The following is a 24514-nucleotide window of genomic DNA, read 5'->3' as shown; positions in this document are numbered from 1 at the left end:
TGGGTTCTCTTTATCTACTTTAAGACTTGTGTGAAAATCTGGTGATGTTTTAGGTCATATTTATGCAGAAATATAGAAAATTCTACAGGGTTCACAAACTTTCAAGCACCACTGTATGTCACTTGAATGAATGGGTTGTGTAAGCCATTAATTTTCCATTAAATAAACATTGCCTTTTAATTGCATTGGTGATACAAATTAATGTTAAATTGAACACATTTACAGAACATGTAAACTTTCAGAACCATTTTCTACTTGTGTTTCTTGTCTGATCTACTGTCGGTTCTTTAGATGTCTCTTAGGGTGCGCCTGCAAAATACAAAACTAATGCAGACTGTTTAGTTTCTTATAGTCATGCTGCAGATAATAACTCTTTTCCTGTCTTGATTTTATGGGCACTTGAACATGAACAGAACTGATTTATCTCACAGTAGGTAATCGCCTATCCTAGCCAGTGAAAAAGAAATTTCATCTTGAAAATCAATAGGACTGGTTCAGGAAATGTATCTAGATCAGAATATGGATGAACATTGCAGGGCTTATACCAAAATAAATTTATTAAATTAACCCAAATACAAGCCTTGCTTTGGATTTAACTTACCTTTCATTTTAGTACCTTGATAATTAAATAAGCAATATCACAGTTCTTTTTTTTTAAACTAAATTCAGTAAGTTCTTCTCATCTGAGATAAGAAGGCAAAAAAAAAACCCTGTAAGTAACACAATAAAGGTAATTACAGTTTAGGAAATTGCTTTTTATTTTATTATCACAGATGCTCACATCCATGTCCTTTTAAAGCCTATTGTATCTGGTTTTACGGGCAGTTATTTGAATTTTAATGAATCCCTCGCTGGTTTTGATCTTTCTTTGTGGAATTTGTGTGAGGCAGTTGGCCTAGATAATATACCAGTGCACTGTAAAAAAAGAATAGTTGAGAATACTTGAAATTTCAAGGCAACCGTCTGCATTAAGAATGTTATTGTAAATGTTCGCTGGATGTGGGTGGAGCACAGAGGACGGCAGGACAAAGACTGAGTTCGCAAAACAGTTTTATTCTCACTTTTCAGCGGAAGCGGTTTTCTCTCTCAGACACACACACACACACACACACATTCCGGTGCTCGGGTTGTAGAGCTCCTCTGCTCTCGCTCTCCCTCCTTAAATAGCCCGGTTTACTGGGGAGAACACACACAAAACATAGATTAATCACACTCAGGTGAAGCGATTCTGCCACTTACCTTCCCCAACTCCGCCCTCCTGTCACAGACCGGTGCTTGACCACGCCCCCGCTGCCACATACCCCCACCGCCCGACTCAGGCCGGGCGCCCGTCCGGCCCGCAGCCGACTCCCCCCCCCCTTGACGGGAGAGGAAGTCCGCAACGACCATCTGCGCCCCCGGCCTGTGGACCACCTTGAAGTTGAAAGGTTGGAGCGCTAGATACCAACGGGTGATCCGCGCGTTGGCATCCTTCATGCGGTGGAGCCACTGGAGGGGCGCGTGGTCCGAACAGAGGGTGAAAGAGCGCCCCAGCAGGTAGTAACGGAGGGCGAGGACCGCCCACTTGATCGCCAGACACTCTTTTTCGATAGTGCTGTAGCGCCCCTCACGCACCGACAGCTTCCGGCTGATGTATAACACTGGGCGATCCTCTCCCCCCACCTGCTGGGACAAAACGGCCCCCAGCCCTCTGTCCGACGCATCCGTCTGTAACAAAAAAGGGAGAGAGAAGTCAGGGGAGTGTAACAGTGGCCCCCCACACAGTGCAGCCTTTACCTCAGAGAAAGCCCGCTGGCACTGCTCCGTCCACTGGACCGGATCTGGCGCCCCCTTTTTAGTGAGGTCAGTCAGCGGGCTGGTGACGTCCGAATAATTAGGTATAAACCTACGATAATAGCCAGCCAGCCCCAGGAACTGTCTCACCCCCTTTTTGGTCTTGGGCCTCGGGCAGGCCGCAATTGCTGCGGTCTTATTAATTTGGGGACGCACCTGCCCGTTACCCAAGTGGAAGCCCAGATACCGTACTTCCACCCGCCCAATCGCACACTTCTTCGGGTTGGCAGTGAGCCCCGCCCGCCTCAGCGACCTAAGGACGGCCCTCAGGTGTTGCAGGTGCCGCTGCCAGTCATTACTATAAATGATGATGTCATCCAAGTAAGCGGCCGCATAGGTGGCGTGGGGCCGGAGGACCCGGTCCATCAGCCGCTGAAACGTAGCGGGCGCCCCAAACAGCCCAAATGGAAGTGTGACGAACTGGTGTAAGCCGAACGGTGTGGAAAAGGCCGTTTTTTCCCGGGATAATGGAGTCAAGGGGATCTGCCAATATCCCTTCGTCAAATCCAGTGTCGAGTAAAAGCGAGCCGTGCCTAGTCGATCGAGCAGCTCATCAATACGAGGCATTGGGTACGCGTCAAATTTAGACACCGCGTTGACTTTTCTATAGTCCACACAGAACCGGACCGAGCCGTCGGCCTTGGGAACCAAGACCACCGGGCTGCTCCAGTCACTGTGGGACTCCTCGACAATGCCCATTTCGAGCATGGCCTGAAGTTCTTCCCGAACCACCTTTTTTTTGTGTTCGGGTAATCTATAAGGACGGCTACGCACTACCACCCCCGGGGGCGTCTCTATGTGGTGTTCTATGAGATTGGTGCGACCGGGCAGGGGCGAGAACACATCCGAAAACTCGGCCTGCAACTGGGCGACCTCCGTGAGTTGGGTCGGGGAGAGGTGGTCTCCACAGGGGACCGGAGAGGTGCGAGATGCCAATGACCTTTTTTGGACCTCCGGCCCCAGCTCCGCCTTCTCCGGAACTACCGACACCAACGCCACGGGGACCTCCTCGTTCCAGAGCTTCAGCAGATTGAGGTGGTAGATCTGTAGCGCCCCCTCCCTGTCCGTTCGCCTAACCTCATAGTCGACGTCCCCGACTCGCCGTGTGACCTCGAAGGGCCCTTGCCACTTGGCGATTAATTTGGAGCTCGACGTGGGCAGCAGGACGAGTACCTTATCTCCCGGAGTGAACTCTCTAAGGCGCGTGCCCTTGTTGTACAGGCGGGTTTGCCGTTCCTGGGCCCGCCGCAAATTCTCCTGAGTTAAGTGGGTGAGTGTGTGGAGTTTTGCGCGCAGATCCATAACGTATTGAATTTCATTTTTGCTCTGCGAAGGTCCCTCCTCCCAATTTTCCCGCAGTACATCTAAGATGCCGCGCGGCTTACGCCCATATAATAATTCAAACGGGGAGAACCCCGTGGAGGCTTGGGGGACCTCTCGCACTGCAAACAACAAGGGTTCGAGCCACTTATCCCAGTTACGTGCGTCCTCACTTACGAATTTTTTGATAATATTCTTGAGGGTGCGGTTGAACCGTTCGACTAAACCGTCCGTCTGTGGGTGATACACGCTGGTGCGGATCGGCTTAATACCCAGTAGCCCATACAGTTCGGCCAGTGTTCGTGACATAAACGAGGTGCCTTGATCAGTCAGAATCTCTTTCGGGATTCCGACCCGGGAGATGACGTGGAAGAGGGCCTCTGCAATACTACGTGCGGAGATATTGCGAAGAGGCACCGCTTCCGGGTATCGCGTTGCATAGTCCACCAGAACCAATATAAAGCGGTACCCTCGTGTTGACCGATCTAATGGCCCGACGAGATCCATCCCAATTCTTTCAAACGGGGTCTCGATTAATGGTAGGGGGCGCAAAGGCGCTTTTGGAATGGCCGCGGGATTAACTAACTGGCATTCGCGGCACGCCGTACACCACTTACGGACGTCGCCGCGAATCCCCGGCCAATAGAACCGGGCCATTATCCGGGCGAGTGTTTTATCCTGCCCGAGGTGTCCCGCCATGGGATTAAAGTGAGCCGCCTGGAATACCAATTCCCGGCGGCTCCTTGGAATTAACAACTGGGTGACACGCTCCTTCGTCTGAGTGTCCTGCGTCACTCGGTACAACCTATCCTTTAAAATGGAAAAATAGGGGAAGGTCGGGGTGGCGTTCGGCTGGAGCGTTTGACCATCGATTACTCTCACTTGGTCAAACGCGTGTCGCAGAGTTTCGTCTCGCGATTGTTCCAGTGGGAAATCCGCGAGGGATTCCCCAATAGAAAGAGGAGGGGCCGGGGGCTCCTCACTCTGTCGCGGAGATGACGTAGACGGCTCTGCGACCGCAGCTCCAGCCAAAACGACACCGGGACCCCCACCCGCTAACCGGCAGGACCCACTCTTTACTAGGTGTGCCATCAACCCCCGGAATCCCGGCCAATCAGTCCCCAAGATCAAAGAGTGGGTAAGGCGAGGATTAACCGCCGCCTTTACTATGGATTTGTCCCCTCTGAAATATATGTGGACCGACACCAACGGGTAGCAGTGAACATCCCCGTGCACACACAACACCTTCACCCCTTGTGCTCCCCCCAATGCCTCGTCTTGCACCAGGCTTTGGCGGATCGAGGTCTGGTTGCAACCCGAATCCACCAACGCCTGATATGTCGCCCCTTGTACACTTACCGGTATGCGATATGCTCCGGCCTGATCGAGGGCAGCCTCTGGCGCGTCGGGGATCCGCACCACCGCCCCCACCTCCATCGCGACACACTGTTGCTGCAGGTGGCCCGGTTCCCCGCAGCGCCAGCAAACCGGCCCGGGCCTCCCCTCTGCAGCTGTGGTTTGAGGGTCACTCACCTGAGGGGGGGGAGAGACAGACACAGAAGGGAGAAACGGGAGGGCACCACGGGTGCGGTGGGCCGGCTGGGGTGGAGCCGGCCCCCGCCTCCGTGGTGGGGGAATGGGGCGAGGACGGGACACGGGAGGAGGGGGAAGAGAGAGAGAGAGAGAAGAGGAGAGAGAAGATGACAGCCGTTGTCCTGCCGCCGGGACAGCCGCCAGATGATCCTCCGCCAGTCCTACGGCCTGATCCAGCGACGCCGGGCGGTGGCACTGGACCCACTCCGCGGTTCCGGCGGGTAGGCGGGCGATGAATTGTTCCAGCGCCACCTGGTCGATGATCCCCTCGGCGTCGCGATCTTCGGCCCTCAGCCACCGCCAGCAGGCGTCCCGGAGCTGCTGGCCGAACGCGAATGGGCTGCCGACTTCCTCCATTCGCAGCGCGCGGAAGCGCTGGCGCTGCTGCTCCGGCGTGCGCCCCACGCGCTGGAGGACAGCCCGGCGAAGGTCGGCGTAGGCCAGCCGGTGGTCGGCGGGGAGCTGTAGTGCGGCTAACTGCGCCTCTCCCGTCAGGAGGGGGAGGAGGCGCGCCGCGCGCTGCTCCACCGGCCACCCCGAGGCTTCGGCGACCTGTTCGAACAACGCGATGAATGCCTCGGGGTCGTCCTGCGGGCCCATCTTAGTCAAGGTGATGGGAGACGGGCCCGCGGCCGGTGCGCTGGTGGACCCCGCCGACGCGAGGAGGCGCCGGAACGCCTCTCGGTCTTCCTGTTGAGCCAGCACCAGGGCTTCGAAGCGCTGCTCCTGCTCCTTCCGGAGCGTGACGAGTGCCTGGTGCTGGCTCTGCTGAGCCGTGGCGAGGGCGTGGATCAAGTCCGCGAACGGGGAGGATTCCATGGGGCTGCAGGACAGGTGCTCCACGATCCCGGGTTTCGGCACCACTGTAAATGTTCGCTGGATGTGGGTGGAGCACAGAGGACGGCAGGACAAAGACTGAGTTCGCAAAACAGTTTTATTCTCACTTTTCAGCGGAAGCGGTTTTCTCTCTCAGACACACACACACACACACACATTCCGGTGCTCGGGTTGTAGAGCTCCTCTGCTCTCGCTCTCCCTCCTTAAATAGCCCGGTTTACTGGGGAGAACACACACAAAACATAGATTAATCACACTCAGGTGAAGCGATTCTGCCACTTACCTTCCCCAACTCCGCCCTCCTGTCACAGACCGGTGCTTGACCACGCCCCCGCTGCCACAGTTATGTTTTGCTAACGATGTGCCCATGATAATCCAAACTATGATAACACTGTTATCTTTATTAAGAATTCTTAATTAAGTCAATTTTCAATTCCTCATTCTGCCAACATAGATTTCTCTTTTTGCTGAACAGTGGCATTCACAGTAGTACAAAAAGGCAATTGAGGTTATAAAAAAATTTTTTTTTTTACCTTTATTGGATAGGACAGTGTAGAGACAGGAAATGAGCAGGAGAGAAAGACAGGGAGGGCTTGGGAAATGACCTCAGGTCAGAATTGAACCCAGATTTATGGTATGGCGCCTTATCCACCTGAGCCACAACAACATGAACTTCAACTGGAGAGAACCACATTGCCCAGCCCTTGCATTTGGGAGAGGAAACCCCGTGTCTTGGTCATTAAGAGCATGCACTGAATAAACACCTGTGGCAATTATGTATTTTCAATTCAGATTATTCACTATTGTATATTTACACATCATTGAGGTGCACCCTTTCAGTTTGATGTGGATTTTTCTGTTCGTTAATAATTATTCATATTTTCTTGTCCATTCAATTGTGAATATGGAATTACTAGAACAAAGCGTAATTCTATTTTTTACAGTGTGGAGGCATGGAGAGGCTTAGGAGAGATAGCAAATTACTTTTTAATCTTGGAAAGTGAGAGGATGCGTGATGAGTGGAGAAGAAGTATACTGGTACCAATATTCAAGAACAAGGATGATGTTCAGTGCTGCAGTAACTATAGAGGCATAAAGTTGACCAGCCACAGAAATAAGTTATGGGAAAGAGGAGTGGAAGCGAGGCGAAGAGGAGTGGTAGAGGTATGTGAGCAGCAATGTGGTTTTATGCCAGGAAAGAGTACTACAGATGCAATATTTCCTTTGAGAATGTTGATGGAAAAGTATAGAGAAGGCCAGAAGGAGCTGCATTGTGTGTTTTGTAGATTTAGAGAAGGCATATAACAGGGTGCTGAGAGAGGAGTTGTGGTACTGCATGAGGAAATCGGGAGTGGCGGAGAAGTATGTGAGATTGATGCAGGATATGTATGAGGGCAGTGTGACTGCAGTGAGATGTGCAGTGGGAATTTCTTGTTTGCAATGACAATGGACAGGTTGACAGACGACATCAGGCAAGAGGCCCCATGGACAATGATGTTTGCAGATGATATTGTGATCTGTAGTGGGAACAGGAAGTAAATGGAAGAAAACTTCGAGACATGGAGGTATGCACGAGAAAGAAGGGGAATGGAAGTCAGCAGGAGCAAGATGGAGTGAGTACATGTGTGTGAATGAGGGTGAGGACAGTGGAATGGTACAGCTACAAGGAATAGAGGTCAAAACAGATGAGTTCAAATATCTGGGGTCAACTGTACAAAGTAATGGTGAGTGCAGAAGAGAAGTGAAGAAGAAAGTGCAAGCAGGTTGCATGAATGGAGGAGAGTGTCAGGAGTGATTTGTGACAGAAGGGTACTAGCAAGAGTGAAAGAGAAAGTGTACAAGACAGTAGTAAGAGCAGTGATGTATGGTTTGGAGACAGTGGCACTGACAAAAAGACAGGAGGCTGAACTGGAGGTACACTGAAAAAAGTGAAACAAAGCTGTTGTTCATTTAATGTATTTGTTTTCATTCCAGTGAATAAAAAAAAATAGTTTGCTCCCATATTCAAAAGTTGTTTAAATGAATTTAAAATATTTAGGTTTAACAAAGATTATTTACATTAAGTAATAAAACCAATGCATTTGGGGGCCCAGTCAACTAAGGCACCATACCATAAATCTGGGGACCCGGGTTTGATTCCGACCTGAGGTCATTTCCCAACCCGTCTCTCTCTCTCCAGCTCATTTCCTGTCTCTACACTGTCCTATCCAATAAAGGTGAAAAGAGCCCAAAAACCCCCAATATATTTATTTTAATTTAGGAAAATCTGAAATAATTGCTTTGGTTCAACCATCAGAAATTGGTTTACATGAAGTTAAATATTTCAGGTCAAATCAAATGAATTATTTATATTGTATAACACTACAATATTAGGTGTGATCGATTACCTCAATTTTTTTAATTTGAGCCAATGTTTAATTTTTTTCAGTGTAGCAGAGCTGAAGATGCTGAGATTTTTATTAGACAGGATTAGAAATGTCAAGCTCAAACAAATTCAGGATGACATTGAAAAACTAAATTCTCTTCCACCTCAGAAACAGTACCTCAAAAAGCTAAAAAATAAAATAAAATTACAAAAAAAAACCCTAAAAATATCAACTGGGGAATCAAGGACCAAAATGGCAACCTTCTAAAGGCCCGGTCCCACTGGCCGATGGACACAAAATGTATGCAAAAAGGACACAGCGGACGAGCAAAATTTCGGGAGTGGCTCTATCCGTTTTCATCCGCTCCAGAAATGGACAAAATTGGCGAAAATTTGCGAAAACAGAACGGAAAAGAACGGACGTGGGTAGTATATAGCGGGGATGTTAAACGCATGTTCATAGGAAGCCTAGCGGATGAAAGCGGATGGAAGTGGATGACAGCTCCGAAGGGGTTACCGGTGATAACTGAGAAGCGGACGCATAGCAGAAAGAGTGGATGCATAGCGGATGAAGGGGATGCATCACGTACGCCTAACGGAAACAAAGGGGATGTTGCGTGGATGTATATCGGATGCAGACCGTTCACTGCGCATGCGGGGGGTATGAATTGCGTCTGCTCCGCGGATATAAAGGGATGCAGCACGCACGCCGTCAGCATAAAGCAGAAAGACGTGCTGGCGGCTACATCGATACATCTCTACTACATCTCGTTTTTGAAGGAGGCTACATTGATACATCTCTACTACATCTTGTATCAACACCATGGTGCGCCAGTCAGGCAAGAAAAGGAAGTCCGTGCCTACTCGTTCAAGCCCTGGCAAGGTGAAGAAGGTCAGAACCAGCACCCCACCCCCTGACACTGACTGTGATGATAAGACTGCTGCTAGGTGTCCTTCTGCATACTCTAGACATACTCCAGACATCCTAAATATATGAGATACATCCCAGATATAAACGCTTTGTCCGTTTTGAATACTTTATATACGAGATGCATACGCTTGCATCCTTTCTATTTCCGTGCTACTAACGATGAATAGACGTTTCATGTACCTTATCTTTCCTCCCTCTTTCCGTTTTCAGCTGCAGCGGATGTGAGTTGCGAGGATGCCCAGAGGATGCAGAGAGGATACAGCAGACGTTTAACGGATGATAACGGACATAGAACGTTTGTTGCTCGTATATGTCGCGGATTTACATCGTACACGGTGGAAAGTTCATCCGTTCTAAAAGTTTTGTGCAGCTCAAAACTTTTTGCACGGATGAAATCACAGTGGACGGATGCTCGATGGATAGAGCGTATGAAGCACGTATGCAATGAGTACACAACGGATTCAAGCATTTTCCAATGGATGGCAAAGATTTTTTTACGTTTTACATCCTCTTTGCATCCGTAAGTGCAGTGGGACCGGGCCTTAAGGCCCGGTCCCACTGGCGGATGGACACAAAACGTATGCAAAAAGGACACAGCGGACGAGCAAAATTTCGGGGGTGGCTCTATCCGTTTTCATCCACTCCAGAAATGGACAAAATTGGCGAAAATTTGCGAAAACAGAACGGAAAAGAACGGACGTGGGTAGTATATAGCGGGGATGTTAAACGCATGTTCATAGGAAGCCTAGCGGATGAAAGCGGATGGAAGTGGATGGAAGTGGATGACAGCTCCGAAGGGGTTACCGGTGATAACTGAGAAGCGGATGCATAGCAGAAAGAGTGGATGCATAGCGGATGAAGGGGATGCATCACGTACGCCTAACGGAAACAAAGGGGATGTTGCGCGGATGTATATCGGATGCAGACCGTTCACTGCGCATGCGGGGGGTATGAATTGCGTCTGCTCCGCGGATATAAAGGGATGCAGCACGCACGCCGTCAGCATAAAGCGGAAAGACGTGCTGGCGGCTACATCGAGAGATCCAGATGATTTTCTCCCCCTTTTTATACAAAATATCGATTGTCCGGCTAGGTGTCCTTCTACATACTCTAGACATACTCCAGACATCCTAAATATACGAGATACATCCCAGATATAAACGCTTTGTCCGTTTTGAATACTTTATATACGAGATGCATACGCTTACATCCTTTCTATTTCCGTGCTACTAACGATGAATAGACGTTTCATGTACCTTATCTTTCCTCCCTCTCTCCGTTTTCAGCTGCAGCGGATGTGAGTTGCGAGGATGCCCAGAGGATGCAGAGAGGATACAGCAGACATTTAACGGATGATAACGGACATAGAACGTTTGTTGCTCGTATATGTCGCGGATTTACATCGTACACGGCGGAAAGTTCATCTGTTCTAAAAGTTTTGTGCAGCTCAAAATTTTTTGCGCGGATGAAATCACAGTGGACGGATGCTCGATGGATAGAGCGTATGAAGCACGTATGCAATGAGTACACAACGGATGCATAGCGTTTTCCAACGGATGGCAAAGATTTTTTTACGTTTTACATCCTCTTTGCATCCGTAAGTGCAGTGGGACCGGGCCTTTAACCAGTAAAGATGAAGTACTTGAAAGATGGGCAAATTTCTAGGCAGAACTTTATGCAGATGACTCCAATGCTTTTGTAGTTGATGACTTTTCAGAAGATGAAATTCCTGGAATCTTGAAAAATGAAGTTGAAGCTGCCATAAATGCTATGAAAGATGAAAAAAGTTCTGGTCTTGATAAAATCTACTCTGAATACTTGAAAGCTGGTGGTGAACCACTAATGAAAGCTCTCTTATACCTTTTCAACCAAATATTAACCACAGGAAAGGTACCACAAGCATTTAAAGAAGCTCTCATAGTTGTCCTCTACAAAAAGAACAGTCGTCTTGAATGTGGTAACGATCATCCAATAAGCTTGTTAAGCCATATATACAAAGTATTTATTACTATCATTGCAACAAGAATCAAACATGACTTGTATGCATCCTTCCCCCTACTCAAGCTGCTTACCAACCTGGCACAGGAACCATAGAACAGATCTTTGCTCTTGAACAAATAATCAAGAAATCCATGGAACTCCACAAACCAGTGTGTGCGTATATATATTATAGCATGCCGTTCAGGAAATTAATCTTTCAATATATTGAATGAAACTTTGAATATATTGAATAAAACCCTGAATATATGGAATGAACCCTGAATATATGGAATGAACCTTTGAATATATGGAATGAAACTTTGAATATATGGAATGAAACCCTGAATATATTGAATGAAACTTTGAATATATGGAATGAAACCCTGAATATATGGAATGAAACTTTGAATATATGGAATGAAACCCTGAATATATGGAATGAAACTTTGTATTCTGCCCCTGCTCCCACAGCTTGGCAGATAGACAACAGGTCCCAAGAAAAACTCTGACTCAGAGGAGAGTATTAGAGTACATTGAGAAACGCTGTAAAACTCGACAAACAAAATTTACAAATTAGTTTTATATACAGAAAATACCATTATACAAATATGCGTTAGCTTCCGGCTAACGTTAATGGCAAAATTAATGCTAATGCTAACATTCGCCGCGATCAGCGAATGCACAAGCATAGATTTAGACTTAGACAGACTTTAATGATCCACGAGGGAAATGACTTTGTCACCGTAGCTTCGTTGCACATAAAAGAAGTAAACACTAATAAAACCACAAGCATTTGCCAGAGTGTTAACAATGTCTTTATTGCTTAAAATAGCTGCAACCAAATCCTGAGCCGACTGACTCATTTTTGCTGCAGGACAGTGGCAGTGCCTTCATGACGTCAGCCAAGTTTCATTCCATATATTCAGAGTTTCATTCCATATATTCAGAGTTTCATTCCATATATTCAGAGTTTTAATCTTTGAATATATGGAATGAAACTCTGAATATATGGAATGAAACTCTGAATATATGGAATGAAACTCTGAATATATGGAATGAAACTCTGAATATATGGAATGAAACTTTGAATATATGGAATGAATCCCCGAATATATGGAATGAAACTTTGAATATATGGAATGAAACTTTGAATATATGGAATGAAACTCTGAATATATGGAATGAAACTTTGAATATATGGAATGAAACTTTGAATATATGGAATGAATCCCCGAATATATGGAATGAAACTTTGAATATATGGAATGAATCTTGTATCCTTTTCATCAAAGTGTTAGCCTTCTGAATTCACTGGCTTTACAAAATGGCATCAGTTGAAATTTTCCAGTATTTTGCTGAACTGGAAAACTTTTTTGCTATAGGTTGTACTCCAAATGACACCAACAGTTTGGAGACTGTATCGCGTCACCTTGAGGATCATATGTACATTATTGCGACATTCATAGCGCTTGTGAGTAATAATGTTCAACAAAACTTTGCTGAAAGAACATTATGCGTCATTCTGGAAGGAATTTACGAGTTTCTAAGGGAGATGTTGGTGGATATAACATTACAGCTGAACGCTAATGGACAAGCGCATGGCATGGGCACGCATTCTGCATCGCAGAGAGGAAGGCCAAGGTCAGTAATGTTAAAATTAAAAAAAAAATGTATGGGGATGGAGGCTGATGCAGGCCAAGAGTAATCTCTACTCAATACATGTTACTATAAAGAAGTTACAAACTTATTATAATTGATTATTACCTAAATATGATTATAGGCTGCAAAGTAATAAGACAATTTATTCACACTATGTGAAATGACACAGTAACAGATTTGTTTTTTATTTCATTGTTTCTCTTTGAAGCACGGGCGATTGCTCTAAGACAGGGGTTCTCAACCTTTTGCAACCTGGGCCCCACCAAAGCTGGTTCATTGCAGTTGGGGACCCCTCTTCTCGCCCCGCCCCATCCCCCCCCAAAACACACTCACCCGCAGTGACGCCACCCGACCTACAGCACCTTATATCGACCGATAGATAGATAGATAGATAGATAGATAGATAGATAGATAGATAGATAGATAGATAGATAGATAGATAGATAGATAGATAGCAAGTAGGTTGATGCGAATGGGATGAGCAGTTTCAAGGCTACGTCACACAGTTGCGGGTACTCCTGCATCAATGCTGCCCAGAATGTCGAAAGAGGGCATGAGGTGAAGACTGCCTTAAGTCTACTGTCACTCTTCAGCTCAATAAGCTGTTCCTGCATGTCAACTGGAAGTTCGTCAGCAGTACACACAAATGGATCTCGAACCCACGCAAAAGAGCGATAATCCTCTGTGAAGTATGCCGCAAACTGTTTTCTCATTACCGACAGGTGCTCTGACGCTGCTTGAAAGACAGATGAGAAATCGTGGGAAGTGCCTGCATTACTGATAAAGTCTGCAAGGCTTGGGAACATATCACAGTTCCCCCGACTGATGCGGCCACACACACAAGATTTTATGATAGATTGATGATAGATTTTATAATAGTATTGATTTGTATGTAATAGTCCAATGTCCTGCATTTTGACATGGGTAAATGTGTTGCATCTGCTTAGCTACTATAGCCTGTTAGCCCCAGATTTTTTTTTTCCTCCATACATGAAGCCTACTCGCGACCCCCCTGGAGTACCTCCGCGCCCCACCAGGGGGGCGCGCCCCCCTGGTTGAGAACCACTGCTCTAAGACAACGAGGGAGGCTCAGCCTCCTCTAAAAATGACGAACATCGTGTAGGATGAATTGCGCTAGGCTTATGTTATAGCCGACCTTATAACATTGCTATTTCAGATCCATAATCATAGAAATATATGTGCTCAACCCAACTACAGTGCGAAATCATTCCGTTATAACTTTCCCCAGTTCGCCTAATGTGTGCGTGAGTTTTTCCCCCTTCTGACAGTGCGATGCAGCCCAGCCTCAGTGGACTTCAATGGCATTTGGGAGCTATGCGCTTTTCAATATCAAAATGCAAGACGATTATTGGACAAATACTGCGAAAACGCCCGCCCACGGAGTCTCACGGACTCCCAGCCTCAGTGGACTTCAATGGCATTTGGGAGCTATGCGCTTTTCAATATCAAAATGCAAGACGATTATTGGACAAATACTGCGAAAACGCCCGCCCACGGAGTCCCACGGACTCCCAGCCTCAGTAGACTTCAATGGCATTTGGGAGCTATGCGCGTTTCAATCTCAAAATGCAAGACAGTTATTGGACAAATACTGCGAAAACACCCGCCCACGGACTCCCAGCCTCACAGTGGGAGGGACATGGCAAAGCTTTCCGCGAGGAGACTGGTGATTGGTGAAAGCAGCCGGATATTTTCTTTGATTGACAGCTCGTTTCAAATATAGACAGGCAGCGGTGAATTTCAGTTCAGTCCCATGCGGATTCGCAAGTGCTGTGGTGTATTGTAAGAGATCAGCTTACATTTCGATTTCATTCATTACATACGGTTTCTACCAGCTTTTTTAGTTTGTATATATTTTCATTGTAAATAAAGTGTAAATATAGTGTTGTCAAGTTTGCTATCTTAGTTCCAGAAATTTTGTTTATTTGAGTGACTGAACTTGAACTTGAGGGGGCTAGTCAGCTAGCAAGAAAGCTGCGCACGGATGCCAAGCATTGCTGATTTAATTTTGGCGAAGCCATTTGCCAGTCTTCCTTTTGAGGAAAAAATTAAAATTAAAGAGCAGAGCAGGGTAGACCAACGCCTCAAATTGACTTGGTGAAAAAGGTAGGGAATAATACTCGTTCCTTTCAGCTCTCCTGGTACGAGAAAGTGAATTGGCTAACAGCAAGTGACCCACATCAACAACAGTAAATAGGCTACTTTAGTAATATGTCATGGATGGACCAAAAATATAGAATCTATTTAAAATGTTTATGCTGAGTATATTGTATTGGAATATATATTTTTCTGGATATGAATTAAACACAGCTACAATTTGGAAAACATTTTTAAACAAAAACACAGTCGAGAACATTTCACACTACAGACCTGGATTAAAAGTGAAGGGTTATCAAAATTGTCAATAAAACATTTCTCAGTCAAAATAAGTAAAATATAGGGAAAGTGTCATTGAATGAAATGTGTGGCACCCAGCTCTGTTTGGCTCCCCAAGGTCAGTGCTTGTGCCTATTCCAGAACACTCTGCTGTTACTGCTGAGGTTCCTGACAAAGAGCTGCTTTCAATAATGATCAATTTTTAAACAACATGCCACAATTTTAAAATATAAAATGTTAAAATATACCCCCCCCAACACCACCATCATGTATATTGGACAGTAGGCTAATGGGCCAAAAGAACCTGTTATTTCACAGTTTGTGACCCTGCCAACAATCAGCCAGATCAGAGGCAAGAGTATGGGCAAAATTGATGTGTTTTTTCTTTTTTCTTTTAAAATCTGGAAATATCGTAACCGACCAGCCTCCCCTGTTTGAAAGACTACCAGCCGCCACTGCTTTGAAGGTACAATATACCAGCTGCTCACATTCACATGCGGGACCTAGGATTTAGCTGGATGGCCATATCTCGGATGCTGTCTGTAAACATCTGAACACTGTACTACCACAGGACACAACTTGGTCTGGTGGACTATGGGAGTTTCACTGACATTGCAAATGTTGATCTAGATTGACTTATTGCTGAGATTCTCAGACAAACCCCCGGTTCTGGAGAGACCTATGTCACTGGTAGTTTGAGAGGAATAGGAATCAAAGTTCAGCGTTGGCGGGTACGAGAGTGTTTAAGAACAGTAGATCCAGTGGGGCGAGCCTTGAGAGGATGGAGGGCAATTCAATGGAGGGTCTACAATGTCTCTGCCCCAAATCAAGTATGGTATGTGTTGTTTTAGCTGGTCAATGATGCAATTCATTAAGACTGATACAAGCATTTAGGAGGGCCAAAACTACATTGTGTATGGTATGTAAAATATACATGAAAATGTGCAATAATGTTTAAAAATGTAAAAATTTCCACAATCTCTGGGGTTGGAACAATTTTTTTCTTTTTCATTTTTTTGGGGGGTGGGGCTTTTTGCTTTTACTTGATAGGGCAGCTGTAGAGGAGACAGGAAGAGGGTGAGATGCACAGCAAAGGGCCACAGGAGTCGAACCTGTGCCCCCTGCAGAGGACTTGTGGGGGGGGGTTGGAACACTATTATTACAGTACCAAGTAGAAATAGTCATACAGCAAAGTAAATGAAGTTACATTTTTATGTACATCCATTGTGGTTTATTACAATAATAATAATAATAACACATTTCTTCTTATTTGAGGCATATTGACACAAACCAGGGCGGCACGGTGGTGTAGTGGTTAGCGCTGTCGCCTCACAGCAAGAAGGTCCTGGGTTCGAGCCCCGGGGCCGGCGAGGGCCTTTCTGTGCGGAGTTTGCATGTTCTCCCCGTGTCCGCGTGGGTTTCCTCCGGGTGCTCCGGTTTCCCCCACAGTCCAAAGACATGCAGGTTAGGTTAACTGGTGACTCTAAATTGACCGTAGGTGTGAATGTGAGTGTGAATGGTTGTCTGTGTCTATGTGTCAGCCCTGTGATGACCTGGCGACTTGTCCAGGGTGTACCCCGCCTTTCGCCCGTAGTCAGCTGGGATAGGCTCCAGCTTGCCTGCGACCCTGTAGAAGGATAAAGCGGCTAGAGATGATGAGATGAGATGAGATGACACAAACCACAAGTTAAATCCATGGGGATTTGTGTATCACGGAGCAGTTGATGGCAGCAGTTGATTACCTTCCTGAGAAAGTGAATTGTTTGCTCTCTGTCACTCTACCTCTGCTGCTCTCTCTTTCTTTCTCTCTGATGCCCCACTCAATGAAGTGGTGATAACAGTGTGTTACTTGACCACGTGGGTGATAAAAACAGAAATTAAATAGAACAGACCCACGGACTGGCTTTCACTAACATACACCCATCTATAGGCAAGCAAAGGTTCATTTGTTTGTCAGAGAGGTTCAGATCAAAACAAATCCAGAGGGAGGGCAACTTTCTTCTCTGTTCTAGACACCATGACTCCACAGTATCTTTGCATAGCAAATACTGTACGAAAAGAGATGAAAATTTAGAAAAGATGGACCTGTAGGATATGTTGGATGAACTGTTGCCAGATGCATTGGGTTGAGTGGGACCATGGGACACACTAGAGGCCTTCTTTGCAAGGGTGAAATGCCTGTTACCACTAGCACTGGCAGTCGGGCCAACCGACAAGCCATGCGTGTTGCCAGTGGAGATGGCAGGAGTTCCACTGGACATGGTGAGAGTCTCATCAATGGTGATGACACCAGCGCTAGTGGACATGGTGAGGTTGTCAGCTGGGATAGAAGGTGCGTCAGTGCAAATTTCTTCGGTAGCAAAACACCATATAACTTCATCAGCACTGGACATGGAAGGGGTATGACTGGGGAGGGAATGGGCCTCAGAAGTGGAGATGTCTGGGACAACTTCTTTGGAAACGTCAGCCGCACTACCAATGGCTGTAACTGTAACATGGAAAATTAACTTTTGAGTAACATTTAACTTGTATGACAGTGAGCATATTTAGCGCTTGTACAATACATGTATTATGTGGTAGAAAGTATTTATATTCATTCTCATCTCATTATCTCTAGCCGCTTTATCCTGTTCTACACGGTCGCAGGCAAGCTGGAGCCTATCCCAGCTGACTACGGGCGAAAGGCGGGGTACACCCTGGACAAGTCGCCAGGTCATCACAGGGCTGACACATAGACACAGACAACCATTCACACTCACATTCACACCTACGCTCAATTTAGAGTCATCAGTTAACCTAACCTGCATGTCTTTGGACTGTGGGGGGAAACCGGAGCACCCGGAGGAAACCCACGCGGACACAGGGAGAACATGCAAACGCCACACAGAAAGGCCCTCGCTGACCACGGGGCTCAAACCTGGACCTTCTTGCTGTGAGGCGACAGCGCTAACCACTACACCACTGTGCCGCCCAGTATTTATATTATTGTATATATTTTTTTATATTAAGATATTACTTGAAATAAATTTGATTTAAAAAAAAGACTTAATATATGATGAAATAGTGTTAACACAAAAATATTTACCACATTTGTCAGTGTCAGATATTTCTGACAAACCAGGGTCATTTGTACAGCTTCTTTCTCCATCAGAACATGACTGTCAATGCAAAATGATAAATAAAATTACTTTTATGGATCCAATAAACTGTACTAACAACAAAACATTGTTACAGACTTTTGTATTATATCAGAGCATATTACAAGTAACTGTTTAAATCAAGTGTAAAATACAGTATTGCCATTGTGACTACCACTGTCATAAACATGTCTTGAAATCAACAGTACTACTTACATATTAATTTTCCTCACTTAAAATAATTTTGTCAGGCCTGACATAAATGGACTTCTGATGAAACAGTTTTTTCACAAGGTCTCCATTCAAAGTCTGTGTGGGGGTAAGGGATGGCTCAACTAGTTTGTTGTAGCATGGCAGCAGGATTTGTAACCTAAGGGAAGGAAAAAAAAAAACACTGTACATGAAACTTCTGTTGAGGCTAAAAGAGCACACTACAGTACAAGGAAAATATTTAGTGTCAATACATTATTTGTATGAACACAAATTTACAACGTGTCATTTTCTCTGTTCAACCATCTTCAGTTTACTTCTGTTATTTAGTTGAGGATAACTTTTTAAAAGATACCATTTCATAATTTAACTTTATTTGAAAGCAACAGATGAGATGCAGCAAAGAGCCCAGGTTGTACTCGAACCCCAGCTGTTGTGGGAAAGACTTGGGCTTTAAGACACACTCTAGGCGAGCTACCAGGACACCTCAGTTCAGGAAAACTTAAATGGAATTGCTATGAGCTATTTACAACCACAGTGCATTGACAGAATGTGTGTTCATCTTGTTATATATCCCAGCATATCCAAGCTTTCGTGGTATAGTCTGTCATGGTATTCTTGCAAATATCCAATGAAAAGAGGTATGACAAAACCATTCCAAAACTTACCTGCATCCCTCCACAGCTGGTTGGAAAGCTGCTGTTATTGCCTGCATTACTGTGTCAGAATCCCAGTCACAGCTAAGGCCCTGTCCACACGGCAACGGATTCAAGTGAATCCGATAAAATGTTTTATCGTTTCGGCATGGCGTCCACATGGCACCGGCGTTTTGGGTGCCCCAAAACGATATTTTTTGAGAACGGTTTCCAGAGTGGAAAAATCTGGCAACGGCGCCGTTGCGAAGTCATCCGGATGAGTAGAACGGATTTGTTTACGATGACGTCACAACCACATGACTAGAACAAGCAGCACTCACTCATTCACGCCGGGTAGAAGAAGGGGTTTATGCGCATGCGTCCTACTTCTTCTATTGTTCTGGTGTCTCCGATGGGACCGTCTTACAGCGCACGTAGAGGTGTGGCATGTGTATTGCATCGTTTTCAGCAAGCGTTGCGTTGCCATATGTACCTGATATTTTACTGATCCGTTGCCCATGTGGACGCGATATTTTTTTTACCCGCTAAAAAAAAAATTTCGTTGCCGTTGTCGTGTGGATGTAGCCTAAATTCCAAGGCAGACTTGATGTGGCCGTTTTCAAAAAGCCAAGCTTTTTTTGTACGCCTTGGCACATGTGGAGCTTTGTTGTCTGGCAGGAGAATCACCTCTTTGAAAAAGGACTGAGCCACAGGACGTGAACTGCCTTGTGCTTGAAACCTTAGAAAGAAAATATATCATTATGCATGGAAACAGGCAGTGTTAACAGTGAATTTATTTTACACTGTATTCATTTATGTATTTTGTGGTTGATAGACAACATTTGTGTCTTGTATAACATCACAGTGTGTAACAGTGGTTAATACAGCAGTAATACGCATTTTTAATTCCATAGTAATGATCAATAATCAAATACGGGAGACTCGAGAGCGAAGAATATATGAGAAGCTTCTCTTTCAGTTCACGAAATATCTGCATCCGCAGCAGCTTCTCCATTCCCGGAGAAGTGCCGAGTCAGAGCGCAGTGCCATTAAGCACGGCCATTTATTGTGTTATATCTTCAATAAATCACCTTAAAACAGTACCAAGCTAACAATAGGCCTAGCTATTCTTACCTCTTGTGTCCTCGGCCCTTTCTTGTGTACAGCCGGAGGTTGTATACAGGGGCTGTTGGGGGGCACTCCTGTGAGGTTGAAGGCATGAGGTTGACCTGATTAGCTGCCTGGCCTGCTGCAGTAGGTGTCCCTCGATTAAAAAGGGACCGCACCTCTTCCTCAGAGGAACGGTACTGTTTTGCACGGGTCTCAGGACATTGTCCCACACAAGCATTCGCCAGAGTACTAATACAAATGGAGTTTGCATGTTCTCCCCGTGTCCGCGTGGGTTTCCTCTGGGTGCTCCAGTTTCCCCCACAGTCCAAAGACATGCAGGTTAGGTTAACTGGTGACTCTAAATTGAGCGTAGGTGTGAATGTGAGTGTGAATGGTTGTCTGTGTCTATGTGTCAGCCCTGTGATGACCTGGCGACTTGTCCAGGGTGTACCCCGCCTTTCGCCCGTAGTCAGCTGGGATAGGCTCCAGCTTGCCTGCGACCCTGTAGAGCAGGATAAAGCGGCTAGAGATAATGAGATGAGATGAGATATACGGCGGTGCTTGAAAGTTTGTGAACCCTTTAGAATTTTCTATATTTCTGCATAAATATGACCTAAAACATCATCAGATTTTCACACAAGTCCGAAAAGTAGATAAAGAGAACCCAGTTAAACAAATGAGACAAAAATATTATACTTGGTCATTTATTTATTGAGGAAAATGATCCAATATTACATATGTGAGTGGCAAAAGTATGTGAACCTTTGCTTTCAGTATCTGGTGTGACCCCCTTGTGCAGCAATAACTGCAACTAAACATTTCCGGTAACCGTTGATCAGTCCTGCACACCGGCTTGGAGGAATTTTAGCCCATTCCTCCGTACAGAACAGCTTCAACTCTGGGATGTTGGTGGGTTTCCTCACATGAACTGCTCGCTTCAGGTCCTTCTACAGCATTTCGATTGGATTAAAGTCAGGACTTTGACTTAGCCATTCCAAAACATTAACTTTATTCTTCTTTAATCATTCTTTGGTTGAACGACTTGTGTGCTTAGGGTCGTTGTCTTGTTGCATGGTGTTCCACTTTCTCTTGAGATTCAGTTCATGGATAGATGTCCTGACATTTTCCTTTAGAATTTGCTGGTATAATTAAGAATTCATTGTTCCATCAATGATGGCAGGCCATCCTGGCCCAGATGCAGCAAAACAGGCACCACCATGTTTCACAGATGGGATAAGGTTCTTATGATGGAATGCAGTGTTTTCCTTTCTCCGACCATAACACTTCTCATTTAAACCAAAAAGTTCTATTTTGGTCTCATCCATCCACAAAACATTTTTCCAATAGCCTTCTGGCTTGTCCATGTGATCGTTAGCAAACTGCAGATGAGCAGCAATGTTCTTTTTGGAGAGCAGTGGCTTTCTCCTTGCAACCCTGCCATGCACACCATTGTTGTTCAGTGTTCTCCTGATGGTGGACTCATGAACATTAACATTAGCCAGTGTGAGAGGGGCCTTCAGTTGCTTAGAAGGCAAGGCAAGTTTATTTATATAGCACATTTCATACACAGTGGCAGTTCAATGTGCTTTACAGAAGTAAAAGCAAAACAGTAAACAATAGAGAATAAAATTACATAAAATAAATGGGAAAATATAATAAGAATTAAACAATAGTAGAAATAAAATAATAAAATGAAGTAGAAGTTCAAATAGGGGGAGAAAAGAAAAAAACAGCAGAATAAAATAGAATAAAAGTTAAGTAAAATTTGAAACATGCAGAAACTGTAAAAGTACAGATTATAAAAAACATGTATAGAAGACAATATTAATTATTTAACAGAAAGCATCTGAAAACAGCTTGGTCTTTAACCTAGATTTGAAGCTGCCAACAGCAGGAGCATTTTTGATGTCCTCTGGGAGTTGGTTCCATAGCTGCACTGCATAGTAGCTAAAAGCTGCTTCACCATACTTTGTTTTAACAACAGGTTTTAATAGTAAATTTTTCTGTTGCGATCTGTTAGATCTGATTGGGTTAGGCCGCTGCAACATATCAGAGAGGTAATTGGGCCCTGTACTATTTAGAGATTTGTACACCAGCAGCAATGCTTTAAAGTCAATTCTGTAGCTTACTGGAAGCCAGTGAAGGGACCTTAAAATTGGAGTAATGTGCTCTGTTCTTTTTGTTCGTGTGAGAACCCTAGCCGCTGCATTTTGCACCAGCTGAAGTCTTTTTTGGCAGGCCTGTGAAAAGGCCATTGCAGTAATCAACCCTACTAGAGATGAAGGCATGTATCAGTTTTTCCAGATCATTTTTTGACATAAGTCCTCTTAGTTTGGAAATGTTTTTTAGGTGATAGAATGCCATTTTAGTGATTGCTTTCATGTGACTGTCAAAGTTTAGCTCGCTGTAAATTAAAAAACACCAAGATTTTTAACCATTTCTTTAGTTTTAATCCCTTTAGTGTCAAGAATACTAGTAATCCTGAGTCTTTCATCTTTTTTTCTAAATAGAATTACTTCTGTTTTATCTGAGTTCAGCTGAAGAAAATTTTGTGACATCCAGCTGTTGATTTGATCGATACACTGGTAGAGACATTCAAGGAGGGCATAATCATTAGGTGATGGAGCAAGATAAATTTGGGTGTCATCTGCATAGCAGTGATACAAAATTGAATTGTTATTGATAATTTGCCCAAGTGGGAGCATATAAAGGTTGAAAAGTAATGGTCCAAGAATCGACCCCTGGGGGACACCACAGGTCAAGGACATTGACGTTGAGGAACAATTTCCCATGGTAACAAAGAAGCTTCTATCTTTTAAGTATGAATTTAACCAATTGATAACTTTACCAGTCAATCCAACCCAGTGTTCAAGTCGATATAGCAGTATGTTGTGATCAACAGTATCAAAAGCTGCACTGAGGTCCAGTAATACCAGGACCGATGTTTTGCCTGCATCAGTATTAAGATGTATGTCATTTCTAACTTTAATCAGCGCTGTTTCAGTGCTATGATTGGCAAGAAAACCTGACTGAAAATGATCAAAACGGCTGTTTGATATCAAGAAGGCAGTTAATTGATTGAAGACAATTTTTTCAAGGATTTTCCCGATGAATGGTAAATTTGATATTGGCCTGTAGTTATTTAATACTGAAGGATCCAGATTATTTTTTTTAAGTAGGGGCTTTACAACGGCTTTTTTCAGGGACACAGGAACAACGCCAGTCTCTAGGGATGTATTTATAATTTGAAGCACATCTGTAATTATAAGATGAAGAACAGACTTAAAAAAGTTGGTGGGCAGAATGTCCAATTCAGATGTTGAGGAACTGAGATTTTGTACAGTTTTTTCAAGAGTCTCATAATCAATTAAACAAAATTCTGACATTGTGTTGAAGTTATCTATTTGTGTCATTGATGATTGCAGTTTTTCAATTTTTTGCAGCTGAGATATATTATGAGCAATATTCTGCCGTATTTTATCAATTTTACCTTTAAAGAAGGATGCAAACTCATTGCATTTATTAACTGAGAGAAGTTCAGGTGCTAATTGTGGTGGGGGATTAGTTAGCTTCTCTACTGTTGAAAATAGCACACGGGCATTGTTCATATTCCTGTTTATGATATTGGAGAAGAAAGACTGTCTTGCTTTACGAATTTCATAATTATAATTACAAAGCATCTCTTTATGGATTTGATAATGGATGTGAAGTTTAGATTTGCACCATTTTCTTTCAGTCTTTCTACATTCTCTCTTTAGCAGTTTAACAGCCTGGTACTGCTTCCATGGTGCTTTCTGCTTATCATTGACTCTTTTGATTTTGAATGGAGCAATATCATCCATAATTTGGGTCATATTTAAATTAAAAATTTCCAGTAAATCATCTACAGAGTCTGACATTTTGGTTGAGTTCTGAGAGAGAGCTTGCTCAAAGAGAGCACATGTGTTGTCTTTTATGACTCTCCTACCCATAGTCGTTGAGCTATTCTGAATGTGAGGAGACATAGAAACATCAGAAAAAACACAAAAATGATCAGATAAGGCCAGGTCAACAACAGTAGTAGAAACAGTAAGACCCTTTGTGATGACGAGGTCAAGGGTATGACCACGAGAGTGGGTCGGCCCCTGTACATGTTGTACTAGGTCGAAGTTGTCAATAAGTGCAAGTAGTTCTTTGGCATAAGTGTTTTCCGTATTATCTACATGCAAGTTAAAATCCCCACATATAATAAGACAATCAAACTCTAGGCAAATGACTGACAACAGTTCACCAAACTCTTCAAGAAAGACTTTGGCTGAATGTCTCGGAGGCCTATAAATAGTTAATAATAATAATATGTTAGAAGTTACCCTGGGGTCCTTTGTGACCTCGCCGACTATTACACGCCTTGCTCTTGGAGTGATCTTTGTTGGCTGACCACTCCTGGGGAGGGTAACAATGGTCTTGAATTTCCTCCATTTGTACACAATCTGTCTGACTGTGGATTGGTGGAGTCCAAACTCTTTAG

At 44.5% G+C, this 24514-nt stretch overlaps 1 long non-coding RNA gene across 1 annotated transcript; it reads right to left on the bottom strand.

Moving 5' to 3' along the window:
* Nucleotides 1-18022: 18022 nt before the first annotated feature.
* Nucleotides 18023-19005, bottom strand: LOC132888571 (uncharacterized). Its single transcript, XR_009654952.1, has 3 exons — nucleotides 18931-19005; nucleotides 18286-18422; nucleotides 18023-18073 (listed from the first exon to the last, which is right to left on the bottom strand). It is a non-coding gene; the product is annotated as an uncharacterized LOC132888571 (long non-coding RNA).
* Between the last annotated feature and the right edge of the window lie 5509 nt (nucleotides 19006-24514).

This window comes from Neoarius graeffei, chromosome 7 (genome assembly GCF_027579695.1).
Source record: "Neoarius graeffei isolate fNeoGra1 chromosome 7, fNeoGra1.pri, whole genome shotgun sequence".
Lineage (NCBI taxonomy): Eukaryota > Metazoa > Chordata > Actinopteri > Siluriformes > Ariidae > Neoarius > Neoarius graeffei.
Note: the sequence above shows the minus strand (reverse complement) of the source record. Positions and strands in the feature narration are given on the sequence as shown.